This window comes from Perna viridis, chromosome 13 (genome assembly GCF_037379345.1).
Source record: "Perna viridis isolate PV_CMFRI_1.1 ecotype Kerala chromosome 13, ASM3737934v1, whole genome shotgun sequence".
Classification (NCBI taxonomy): Eukaryota; Metazoa; Mollusca; class Bivalvia; order Mytilida; family Mytilidae; genus Perna; species Perna viridis.
This window is the reverse complement of record NC_142457.1, coordinates 25,417,601-25,431,808: the sequence shown is the minus strand read 5'-3', so window position 1 is coordinate 25,431,808 and position 14,208 is coordinate 25,417,601. Positions and strand designations below refer to the sequence as shown.

The 14,208-nt window shown below is 34.5% G+C and overlaps 1 long non-coding RNA gene across 3 annotated transcripts in view; it reads right to left on the bottom strand.

Annotated features, from left to right (window-relative positions):
- Nucleotides 1–14,208, bottom strand: part of LOC148600091 (uncharacterized) — a 51,917-nt gene that overhangs the window by 37,234 nt on the left and 475 nt on the right. Inside the window, exons 2-5 of one of the 3 annotated variants that reach the window (XR_015917593.1) lie at nucleotides 13,098–13,126; nucleotides 10,598–10,664; nucleotides 4,737–4,805; nucleotides 2,756–4,078 (exon numbers count right to left, since the gene is read on the bottom strand). This is a non-coding gene — a long non-coding RNA (uncharacterized LOC148600091). The other 2 variants (XR_015917591.1, XR_015917592.1) reach the window with 2 other exon arrangements.

The following is a 14,208-nucleotide window of genomic DNA, read 5'->3' as shown; positions in this document are numbered from 1 at the left end:
ATAGCTGTAATTGGCCAATTATCGGTGATGAATTGCGCGGTCTTCCTTTATTCTTCAATGTTTGATATTCAAGTAAAAAGTGTATCACGTATCCATACTTCAGCTGAATTGTGTATCTCATTCGACTTCAACTGGCCTTCCATTTTGTGCTTGTTTGTCTGGTTTATGTTGTCGATAAACCGTAAAACATATGATGTAATTCGTAATAATTTCTGATACGACGAATAGCGCTCTATGTTCATAATCATTTGGATTCCTGATTTTGTCACGGATTCAGAATCGTTCTTTGTTTGACTTATTTTCGTGTCGTCAGTTTCGAATGTAAATAAAGTTTTTTTCATCAACAGGTGCGCTGGGATAAATCGACATGTCCGTTAACCATTGTGGTCCGTTTGTACACATTGAACTTGCTGTGTATTGCTCGGCGGTTATTCCTCGCGTCAGTAATCAGCTGGGTTGTCATTAGTAGGGCAATATTTCAAATTGCTTGAGTGTGTCAGTTTTTGTATTTCTTTTACACGTTTGGAAATGAAACGTTTAAGCGTTTTCGTTGATTTGACTGTATGACCACATTTTGCGCTAGTCGTGCATCAATTACTGCAGCCATTAGTTCAAGTTGAGGCAGTGTGAGTCCCTTCAATGGCGCTACTCGCGTCTAGACCATTACATTTGAACTTTCTTTCCCTTTACATACATACGCTACGGCTCCATATGCTTTTACACTTGCATCAACGAATACATGTAGTTCAAGATCATCTGATGTATTGCTATCTGTAAATTAGTGTTTCGGAAATACGGTTTGTGTAGCTTTAGTGATGGCTTTCTTCAAATTTGTCCAATCAGTGCGTATTTTTCCGTACAAGGGAAATTCCCAATCGGATACAAGTTTCCGTAACTCCTGCAGCAATAATTTGGCATTTATCGTAACCGGGCTGCGAAATCCTAACGGGTCGTAAATTCTCGATGAGTATCGAAGAATCTCTCTTTTTGTAACAAGGTTTCCATCTGCTTCTTCTTTCTCTGTGTAGAATAGTTCGTTTGTTTTGTAGTTCCATTTCATGCCTAGTATTTTTTGTGAATTCGTTTTTGTCTAAAACTTTTTTTTTGCTCGGCTAATTCTCATACTTTTTGGCTGCTAGAAGTCCCTGATCTTAAGTTGAATCCGGCCTCGCTCATCAAACTTCTGGATTCTCTGAAGTATGTCAATGCGTCGTCCCCCTCGGATACGCTGGTTAAATGTTGTCCACATTTAGATCCCATTCGAGTAATTTTGCCGTTTTGTTTTCAGACTTCTGTAAGTGTTTCAATAAGGTGGCGTTCAAAATGAATGGCGAGCACGTTGCTCCGAAAAATTCGAAAGATCTTTTGGAGACAATCAGTTAAAATCTCGACTTAAAACATTATACATCGTTGTTTTTTTTTCCAAAAAAGATGGTACACCTAGATACAAATATATAGTTCTTGGTAGAGATTCCTCATACTTTGTAATTCCAAATCATCTTCCAAATATTCAGAAGGAGATGTTTACAAAATGCTAGAATTTTTAATCGACAATATATTTGTGCAGTGTGGTGCACGCGTTTTTCAACAAACGGTCGTATTCCAATGGGAACAAATTGTGTTCCTCTACTTCCTGACCTATTCCTTCACTCTTATGTGGCTGACTTTACAGTTGATCTGATCCGAAAGAAAGAATACCGTTTAGTTAGATCCTTTAATCACAGTTTCTGCTATATAGATGACATATTATCTTTAAACAATCCTAATTTCGGGGATTTGATACATCGCATCTACTCCAAAGAACTTGCAATAAAGGATACTATAGACACTGTGAAGTCAGCCTCATATCTTGACCTACACTTAGAGATCGATGGTAAAGGAAAACTATTTACCAAACTTTACGACAAACGTGATAATTTTTCATTCAAAACTGTCAACTTTCCTTTCATCTGTGCCACATCACTTCAGCACCTGCGTATGGAGTGTTCATGTCACAACTCATACGTTATGCCAGAGCTTGCCGAAACTACGCAGACGTTTTGTATCGCAATAGAACTCTAACAAATAGACTTCTGGAACAGAGTTATGTTGCTACAAGATTGAAGTCATCCCTACAAAAGTTTTATGGTCGTCATCATGAACTCGTGGATCGTTATGGTGTATTCACCTGCACCATGGAAACTGATTTATTCGACGGGTCATAGTTTTCCTTTCCTCGTTTGTCTACCCCGGTTTTGACTTTATATGAGCAACTCGAATGGTGTTTTAGTAAAGGCAGAGGACGCTTACCCTACCGGTGCACCTGGTCCATGCTCCCAGTTTTTTAGTGGAGTTTGAGTTGCTCATTTGCTTTTGTTACTTTGTATGTATAATTTTAGTTACTTTATGTTCTTTGTTGTGTATGTCTGTTTTCCATGTCTGGTCTTCGTCCCTGAATTACATTCTTTTGATTACTGCTATAACCTTGGTTCCCTTGATTACTCTTTCATAAATTTTTGATGTTGTTTTTAGACCATTTTCAATCAGGATACCTAAATTTTGATGACAGCCATTTTGAAATGGCAACCATCTTGGATATCCCAGAACAAGTGTTTTATCACACTTAGAGGGTTTTATATACATGTCTATTAATTAAGGATTGGTGATCACGGCGTGGGGTGGGTGAGGTAAGGAGGTGGTGGGAGGGTGGCTGGGCAAACGTGTGAAAATTGGTCTGTCACTCGCAATTGGTCATTTTTGTCCATATTTCAGCAGATACAGCCAAACCATGTAGCAATATTGTTTCGTTTTTTATAGTAAAAGGAGATCACGTGCCTCAGTTTGAATGCGAGATGAGTTATAGTCTGCTTCTTACTTTCACAATATTTCAATATTTTTAAGTGTTCTCACATATTTACAGTAAATGGTCATAACTCTAATAATAGAAACAAAGTATGAAAATTCTGACAACAACAACAACAACAAAGAAAAAATAGAAAGATATAAATGCATATGGTCTACATCTAGTTTGATTAACATAAGAACTTGCGGCGGTAGTGACTCAATTGTGTCAAAAAACAAAGAAAAACAAAGAAAAAAACAAACAAACAAACAAAAACAAAACACAAAACACAAAAGCGTAGTAAGAATATGCGAGAGGTTACAAAATAAAGTGCAAATAGACATCATGCCTTACATGATACTGGGAGCGGACATTGCTTTTCAATGGCATAAAAGGTTTTAACGGAGTACTACTATTGTTTTGTTTTTGTTTTTGTTTTTTGTTTTTTTGTTTTTTCTTTGGGGGGGGGGGTCAAACTTTTACTTCATTGTGTTTTGTTTTGTTTTATTTTGATGGGAGTAATTTTCTTTGTTTATATGTTTTAGATTAGCCTTTAGGTAATTTATTTGTATTGGGGTCTGTTTTTCTAGAGTTTTATTATATAGGTCTCTTTGTTATGAAAAGAGGTCTCTATTTTATTAATTTTTTTAGTTTTCAGTAAGTGCTTCAATAATTCTACTAATATTTTTGTATTGGTTTTATTTCATTTTGTTTTTGTTTTTGTTTGTTTTTGTTTTTGTTTTTTGATTCTTTTTGTTTTTTTGTTGTTTTATTTTCTTTTTTGGATGGGGGGGGGGGTAATTGTTATTTTTCAAATTTGCCTTCTTTTTGTTTATGCTATTTTTTTCCTTACTGATCAGGTGTGGCTATTTACGCTAGTTGAGCCATTGCAATCATTTAACGTCTGTCGTTGTCATCCGTCAAAGTTTCTTCTTTGACAATGTCACACCACCGAACAAATTAGAACCAAATTTGATATGAATTCTGTCTTGACCTGATGTGGATATTTTTGATACGTAGACAAACATTACTAAGAGTAATCAAAGAAAACAACTAAAATGGAACATAGGGATCAAACAGAGGTTTCTCTTATATATTTCCTAAACCATTTTGTGTGAATCAAATGTAGCCATCATGACATTTTTAAAATTTTTTAATGTTATAACTTTCGAAGATATTCTCCTCAGAAACAGCTGGATAGAGTTCAATGACAGTTGATTCATCGTTCCTTAGGTATGAGTGTTAGGAATTTTTATCCTAGAAAAAAACATGCCACTTATACAAAAAAAGCCAGCTGAGCAATTCAGGCTCTATTTTGAGCTTCCAGTTATCTTTTGTGTTTGATATATTATTTAAAATTTCGGTCTCCATTATTTCATACTAACATTGAATATCTGTATAGTTACTGATTGAAATGTTCTTTACTTTTTGTACTTTGGAGTATACAGGAATCGCCCCATCTGTCCACATTTCTTGTAAGTACAACTATTCATAAACCACTCAAGGAATTTTGATGAAATGGTATAGGAATGCTGGGTATGATATGTAGCTGCGCACAAAGGAATTTGATTACTGTTGGATGCCTCCAGAGGGAGATAATCCATATCGATGGTTTTACATGTACATGTAAACACCTTTTAAGCGCAACTGCTCCTTCATCTCTCAAGGGATTAATATGAGATTCTATAGCTAGGGATTGATTGATTGATATGATTATTTGAGTTTGAACAATATGGTGCCATAACAAGAAAGAAACCTTTAAAAGATTGAGGAGGTTCAGGCAGAAACATAAAATAAAAAGGGGGCTTCTTCAACTGCATTAGTATTCCCAACGGTCTGTGTATCTAGTACCAATTTCAATGTATATTGCACCATGTTTTATGTTCACACCATGTATTATGTCCAATCCACGTACCTTGTCTAATCCATGTACTGTATGTCAAGTCAATGTACAGTGTTCAGTGTAAATTCCGTGCTCCGATTTCTGTAATTATATCATAAGCCCAAATATAGTTCATTTACCTGTATTAAGCATTGATGTTTAGAGAGTTTAAGTTTTGAAATATTTTAATAAATTCATTCTGATCCACACATTCAGTTTTGGAAACTGAAATTATGTTACATGTAAATTGCAAGAACACAAATAACAATATTTATAAAGGCAATGATATATTCGAGATTTATTTTATCTTTGATATTACAACAACCCATTGCTATTACAAACAGGAAATAGTTTAGCACCGTATGAGTACTATTATTATGGTGAATACCCTGTAAGGTTAATACTCCATAACATGTGTCCATAGTTTTTCTTTAACTTTAAATTTGGAAGTACTAAGAACATAACATTCGATTTGATACTGAGTTGCACGTTGCAACGGCGCATAGTTAAATAAGACGACAGAAGTAAAATTTCAAAATGGTCCAATATTCTAAAAGTTAACGGAATAATTTAATAAGGATTTTCGTATCAAATCTCGTATTTAAACCATTAATGATAATCTGATTCTAATACAATTATCATATGACACTCATAAGAAATACCGGTCATCGAATCCGTTTATAATTGAAGGAGGTTACTTGATTAAGCAAAAATACTATGAGAGCGTTGTAAACACACGAGACGTCGCAACTCGACATTGTCAATGTCGTGTGCATTTATATGTTTTTGGATCAGTGAATACAAAAGAAGTTATCCAGTCTTTCCAATTTTTTTCTAGTAATACTTGTGTAAATATACAATATGTACATGTGATGGTATTATTCACATGACAATTCAAACGTTTGTTGATTTTTTTTATATTTGTTCCAAGATTCACTACACGTTTTAAACATCTATCATACACATGCTACTAAACTTTTTCTTTCTTCACCTAATCATGATATGTGCTTCGTTGACTATTAATGAAATGGCAAATCAAAAAACGCCTATTCATTCTATTGTAAACAGTATCGCCGGTATTACAATCATATTCGTTTAAATTATATCGTATTTAAGATAAGGTGTAAAAATCAAGACAATATCATTAGGGAGTTGAGATATCTTTTGTTCCGAACTATACTGGCTATACTGGCGTTTCGGTAAACCCAAAGTTCTATTGTATTCTTGAGTTACTGCTATCTATCGACACTACAGCAACACATTAGTTAAGATATCTTTTTTTTCCGGACTATACTGGTAACACAGACGTTTCGGAAAAAAAGTTTTATTGTATTCTTGAGTTACTGCTATCTATCGACACTATAGCAACACATTAGTTGAGATATCTATTTTTTCCGGACTATACTGGTAATACAGACGTTTCGGAAAAAAAGTTCTATTGTATTCTTAAGTTACTGCTATTTGTAGAAAAATCAATAAATAAATGTGTTTTCGAGAAAACTAATGACCTAACCATCCATCTTGGCTATAATTTATGTCGAAAGGTTTAATGAACAATGTCTCTTAAAACTGTTATTATCTTGAGAAAAAATCGGCAACAGTGTACAGCGATTGGATCAAAATCAACGACACTAACTTTTTCATTAGATAACACTTTTGGTCAGGTAAATTTTCATCGGATAACATTAATTCCGGACTGGGAATGTAACGAAAAAAATTACCACCAGGTGTTTGCTTTGCTGGATCTTCCGATACGTTGGAATTCCTTCTAGAAAGGTTTAATCTTTCCTCCCCCTGACAACTCTTACAAAAATGTTCCGTGGTTAAAATCTTGATCTCTTAAATGTTTACAGTGGACACATTATCAACTATAACTACAAAATAGCTGTTTATTAAAATTGAATAGACACCACAGGGTACATCCAGAATAAACCATCGAATGTGCAGCTATAATGCCAAGCTTCAAAAAATGCAGCTCTTATACTAATTTTATGGCGCTAACTTACACATGTCCTTAAAGTTAAGTATGAAATTACCAAATATGTCCAAATAGATAAGTCATTAAAGGCATGATTGTTCAGCACCAAAACAAAATGTACCATGAATAAGATTTAAATATCCAGCTCCAAGGCCCAGGTCAAAACTGAACTTCATACCAAAAATCAGGCATTGCACATTAAAGATCAAAACACCATTTAAACTTCAAATCGACACTACCTTCACATAATACAACTCAAACAGCTAACTCATCATTAATATAATATAGATAATCGTATGCAAATAGCATATATAACGAAAGTAATATGAAACGTCTAAAAAACAAAATGCCATATCCTCATTGAAAACAAAAGAACAACATTTTCTCACTGACAGACATCAAAAATAAGATAGAGAAGCTGCAAATAAGGTAAGCTTATTTACAGAAAAAAAAAACCACTGAACTGGTTATTATGTTACAGAGATCCAATTCCACATAACTAGTTGAATGGTGTCACTAAAAATTTGAGGCCGTGGAGAGAACGGGCAGGGTCTGTTCTGACAGAATATAAATAATCTCAACAAAGTAGTTATAAAAATTGACAAGAGCTTGATATTCAAATAATACTATACAAAGTCTCAATATTAGAGCACATCAGATAACTCACTTGACAAACGGACGTAAGAAGAAGGGTAATAAAAATATATAATGTAGTTATCTTTTATTTCACAGTAATGTCCAAATATTGAAATGTTCGAGATTATTCCAAACAACAGAGTTTTAAGAATAGTTAGATGAAAAGATAAAGAATGAGGGACAAAGAAATAAATTTAAGGGATGCACTACGCCTATGGAAAATAACTGTAAAAATCAGAAAAAAAACTTTTATTTTGTGCCATTCTGATATCTAACTTAAAACATCTTTGTGATCCAAAGTTTTGTTGATGTAGCCACAAAATGTTCATTAAAATTATTCCCATAAAACATGGGGATAAAATTACTTAACATTTATATAGAAGATCTTAGGTACCCCTTTAAGTAGCAGTCTTTCTAAAAATCAGACAGAAGGTGATTCATGTACATGTATGTCCAAACCCACGCGTATGCAATTTTGTTTCTTATTCAGAAACAGTTCCGATCGCACAACCGGTCTTAGTTCTTCATTTGGTAGTTGCGCTTTTGATATAAAAATTTTGTAGATTGAACATGAAATTGGCCTATGCAACAGTTATCGTTCTTGATTTGGTGTATGAATGAAACCATGTTTGTAGTATTGAAAATTAAACGATTAGCTACTATATTTACATGTATGTGTATGATGTCCATTATTGAGTAGATTCGACAAAGCCCAAACAAAAATACGCCTTTTGCCTTTAAATTACTAAATGAAAAAAACCAACTCATTCTTACTAAATGGTAGATATTCCGAGAAATTTGACATCGAAAAAATATGCGGTTATGTTTTTTAGATTCGGCGGGGTACATACTTGTGTATAACCCCCATTGTATACAAGTACAACGAAATTGTTGCCCCTATATAGTCTTGCAACATGAAAGTAAACTGAAGGTGAAAACGATCACTAAAAGTTAATACTGTGTAGAAATGGCCAAACAATACTCATTATATATATATATATATTTGTTTAAAATCACAATACTGGTACAATACTGCTATCAGTATTGCTATCGTCAAGTACAGGAGATCCAAAAATTGAATTGGTATTGTAGTGGTGGTAGAGGGTGTTCCTTCAAATGTTAAAAATGGATGTCTATGTCATAGAGCAGCCACAAATTATATTTTCTCAATTCTGGTGATATTCAGGGGCGAATACAGGATCTCAGGTCAGGGTGGTGAAAAATCAAGATTTTATGCAAAAGAATTTTTTTTCACTTAGGGGGGGGTAGGGGGGCGTACGTCCGGCACGCCCGTCATTGAATCCGCCCCTGACATTAATACAAAGGTTAAATGTAAAAGAGCTTTAAACTGTCTTAATCATCTCACCAATGTAACGCAACACATTTTGCACTTATAGTTCTAAGGTGAAATGGGTAAAAGTAGAACTACATATGTTCTTGTATTTATAAAAGGGGGACTTCTAAACCAGTTACACAGCCGTGACAATTACAAAGGTAAAACAAGGTGAGTACCAGACCACTATGTTTAGACAGCTGAAGGATTGGAGAAAGGCCCTGGATAAAAATTATTATTTTGCAGCTGTTCTCATGGACCTCATTAAGGCGTTTGGCTGCCTACTACTCGAAATGTTGGTGGATAAATTGCTGTCATATGGTATTACATCACATGCTGTCTCCTTACTAAAATTTTAACTGACTGTTAGAAAAAGTAGTCAAACATACAGTATAGAAATTGACCATCAGCTGAAATTTTACGCGTCCATATATTGGTAATATATGTAGAAAAACAGCTTAGCAACTCTGTTCTAAAATAATTGGTCCTATGTCTTTCCAGGCTTTATAAAATTACGATTTTTCATATATTCATTCTTATCAATTTTAATTTTTACCCCTTTAATTGGCATTTCTGTTCAGAAACTAACACTAAAAAGTTAGGGAAAGTACAGGAACTAGCACTCCGCTTTGTCTAGGATGATTACATCTCGTCATATTTGGATATATTACGCAGAGCTCAGCTGCGCACTCTACATATCATCGCATCAGAACCATATGGCACTTGAAACATTCAAAATCCTAAATAATCTCAATAACATGAATTTTCAATAACCTGGTCAGTAAAAAAAAACAATCATATTATTTTTGGATACAGCAATATTTTGGATATCCCACGGGAAAGGAACTTCTTCTTTTGGCAAAACTTTATTTCGGTACGCAGTTCCTGTATTATGGAACAGCTTGTCTTAACACTTCGGAACGGAAAGTAGCTTCTGACAATTTAAAAGCTTGCTTCAGTCCTGGAATGGCTCAGAATGTAGATGTAGTGCATGCAAGTAGTCATATTTTTATCTCTGGTTTTTTAAGTTTTTCAATTTTTTTTCCATTTTGGCTTGTATTTACTTTAATTGCTTCTAATTGTATTGTTGATGCTTAAATGCTTTCCGTGCTAAACTGTGTGCTTTTGATTTATTTATATCTGCTTAAACAGTTGCTTTTATGTTATGTATCTTTTTGTTTATATTCGGTGAAAGGCTCATGATAATTGATGTTTGTATGTTATAAATCAAAATAAAGTTTTCTCTGTGTATATCACTGCACATTACTAGTGAGGCGCGAGCGACAAGAAAAGTCGCATACTTAGTCTCTACACTTATAAGTCACATATTTTTGTGTAATAATGTGTATTGTACAATTATATCATTTACTGCACTTCCATCACAGGACTTACATGTAGCACACTGGCGGATCCAGACACTTTGAAAAGGAGGGTTTCAGCCGGAGTCCCTTCGAAAAAAGGGATATTATTAATATGATTTTAGGCTATGCCAATGATGGACGGACCTCATTCTTTGTTATGTACCTATATGCGACATTTCATGGTAACTTTTCCAACACCGTGCATCACTATGGTTTGACCTCAGCATGTCACATGCCAGGGTTACCCCACCCACCACCTGGGGTGCACAACCCAATTTCTCTATGGACAGAGCGCCCTACCCCGCCTAGGGTTTTGAGCACTATTCAGTCGCCTTTTACGACAAGCTAAGCGCTGTTGTGGGCCTATTCTTTTGACAGCCGGACCCGCACGGGGCCTTACCTTTAGTCAATCGTTCTTGATGGTCTCAGTGGTTATACCTTGAGAGAACCGCCTTGATGGTCTCAGTGGTTATACCTTGAGAAAACCGCCTTGATGGTCTCAGTGGCCTCACCTTTAGTCAATCGTTTTTGGTGGTCTCAGTGGTCTTACCTTGAGAAAACACCTTGTTGGTCTTAGTGGTCTTACCTTGAGAAAACACCTTGTTGGTCTTAGTGGCCTTACTTTGAGAAAACACCTTGTTGGTCTTAGTGGTCTAAATAAAGTGAATAAATCTTTCAATTCCCCTCATAAAATAGAAACCGTGTCTTCCTGACGTAGTTTTAGTATTGCAAAAATACTAAATCAATATAAGTGAAAAACTTGTGAGCAAATTATGCTGTCTTGAAAACCTCTCCCAAGTAACGAAATAAGAGGGTCAAAATGACATTATGTGAAAAAACGTAATGTGAAAGTTTCATTAAATTCCATTCAACCGTTTCAGATGATTTGAAAAAGAAAATGGGCTCTCCTTAATCGACCAATGATACAGAGGCTATCCATGTTTTGCATCAATTAACACCCAAAAAGGTCCTTCAGATAGAAATAAGTAATAAGAGATGCACAATGACATCGTATGATAAAGAATTAGATCCAAACTTGGTATTAATGTTCCTTTGGGTTTTCTGCATAGAGCTGAAGTGGGGATTATTAATCCGTCGAAAAACGTGGCCACGTTTCTAAAATTAGGACATAGGGATGAACAGTACATTTAAGACATATTCTGAGAGTAGTAAAAGTGTTGAGTATGATGAAATTTAACTGTGGTCAATTTGTTTCTTTATGTTGGAGTTATTGTCCTTTTTGGCGTTTTTTTCTCGATATTTTTCATGTCAATTCTTTCACAAACTTTAATCTCCTTTGACACTGCCAGACTAATAAGAACCAAACTTGGTTTTAATGTTCCTTGGGGTGTTGTGCATAAAAATATGGTAGGAATCTTTTATCCGTCGAAAAACATGGAATGGAGAATAGGGGTCAGACAGAAGTGTTTCGCGTATATCTCCTAAATCGTCACACTAACAATGTTGAGCATAATATATATAAATGTATATCAGTGGCCAAATTTTGTGTGACTCATGTTCATGTTTTTGATAGAACACTTTGTTGCTCCGCCATAACTAGGAATGACACAGTTGCTACATTACTTTTGTTCTGTTGAACAACCAACTTATTATCCTTTGCATGTGTAAGGTTTTGTGGAATGTTCCATCTACATCATCGCATTTTTATGGAGAATTTTTCTTGAAGCAAACAAAGTATCATACTGTTTTTGAAATCGTATCACTATTTAAAGGTTAATTTATTGCGTAAGGGAAATAACCATAAAAAGCCATGTACAGTGTATTAGGTCAAATTAATATAAATATATGCTCTTAACATTTTAATTTGACATGTCTGTTATACTTCAATACACAAAAACTGAAACTACTCTTTGTAATTTCTAGATCTGACAAAAAATGTCAAAGTGGCGGTTGCCATATCAGACAGCATAATCATATACAGTTTTGAGGAACAATGATAGTTAATGTCTAAATTTATTAACTATAAACTTATTAGAAATAAAACACTGGTTATAAACATAACTCATGTGTACTTAGTAGGGGGTATGATCCTACTGCTGTGTAAATTTGTGTACAGTACTTCAATGTCTGTCATTTTTCAATACACAAAAACTGACACAACACTGTGAATTTTGTACTAACAGAAATATTGACAGAAATATGTGTATTCTCTACTGATAGATCTACTGCAACACCTCAGTGTATTCTCTACTGACAGAACTACTGATAAACCTCTGTGTTTTCTAACCTGACAAAACTACTGGCACAGCTCATGGTATTCTTTACTACCAGAAACATTGACACAACTTTATCTTTCACTACTGAAAGAACTACAGACACAAATATGTGTATTCTTTACTGACAGACCTACTGACACACCTCAGTGTATTCTCTACTGACAGGACTACTGACACACCTCAGTGTATTCTCTACTGACAGGACTACTGACACAAATCTGTGTATTCTCTACTGGAGGAAGTACTGACACAACTCTTTATATTCTCTACTGACAGAACTACTGACATACATCTATGTATTCTCCACTGACAGAACTACTGACCAAACACTACGTATTCTCTACTGACAGAACTACTTACACAACTCTGTTTTTTCTACTGATAGCGCTACTGACAAAACTCTGTGTTTTTTTTTCTACCGACAGAACTACTGTTACAACAATGTGTATTCTTTACTGACAGATATGGAAACTTCAAAGCTTATATTGAACTGCTAGTAGTCTGATAGAGTAATCAAGGGAACCAAGGTTATAGCGGTAATCAAAAGAATGTAATCTAGGGACAATGACCAGTCATGGATAACAGACATACACAACAAAGAACATAAAGTAACTAAAATCATACATACAAAGTAACAAAAGCAAATGAGCAACTCGGACTCCACTAAAAACTGGGAGTATGGACCAGGAGCACCGGTAGAGTAAGCGTATCATACAACACACAATTGCAAACTGCAGTTAAATTATTAGTAAATGATGAAATATTTAGAAGCTAAACACTTGTTATAAACTTGCCTACCTTAAAGGATTTGTAATACTAAGTGCCTTCTCACAAATTTAAGGGACTTACCATTTCTCTTTTTATTTGAAAGGTATCCTCTGAAAGAAACAACTGTAACTATATATTTCTGAACCTCCAAAATTGAAATTCATTAAAAAAAAAAACATTATTGATTATTCTTTCTCATTTCTTTAAATGACCTCCTCTATAATTAATGGAAAGCTAATTTGTCAAATGCAGATATGTTTTTTTTTTCATGCAATACTCATCAAACTGGAAATAGTTTATAAAAAGTGTGAATTTGAAACAAAAACCAAACAAACCATAAAAAACAAATAGAACTGAAAAGTCTCTTAACATGAAATTAAACGTGAAATAGATCATAGAAGACTCATCAGCAAATAAAGTTATGGTCTGTTTTTTTTTTTTTTTTTTAGTTTTTTTGGTTTTTTTTTTTTTATTTTGTTTTGATTTGTGTCTGCGTGTGTGTGTGAAACGAAAAGCATATCAGTTTGTAAAACATCATTACGATTGACTGTTCTTCTCAACACAAACAACCCCTTTTTCATTTAATATATTTACACATAAAATATTTGAGCAATAAAAAGACCCCCTCTTCAATTAAAAAAGGAATTCAAACCCTTTTTTGGGGAATATGAAAATAATCATCCCAGCTCCTACGTCCTGTCCTCTCACCTAATTGAATACTGATCAACAAAATAGTCCAAAAAGGATTAAAGATGACTCATTTCAACATTCATTGAATACTCATTGTAACTAACAATACTTCATAATTACTTCATTTTGGCACAAACCAGGGACTAACCAGGGACTCAAGGACAGATCAAAACTCTTTGAAAAAAGGGGGATGCCAGAGGGCGGGTCAAAACTCTTTGAAAAGGATTTTACACACGATTTTGACAAATTTTCCAATTAATAGGAGAGGTGCCCACCCATCTGTACCCTCCCCCTGGATCCACCACTGGGACTTTATGTCAATTTGACATACACTCCCTGCACAAACTCATCAAAAATACATAACTCGGACCTTTTTGAACTGATTTTTAGAAAAAGATCCCGCCAAAGTACTTTAAAGTCACTTCCTATATACTAGTTTATATATACAGGCGTGGTGCTGGAACGTGTCTTTTTTTTTTTGGAGTTGGAACTTATGATTAGG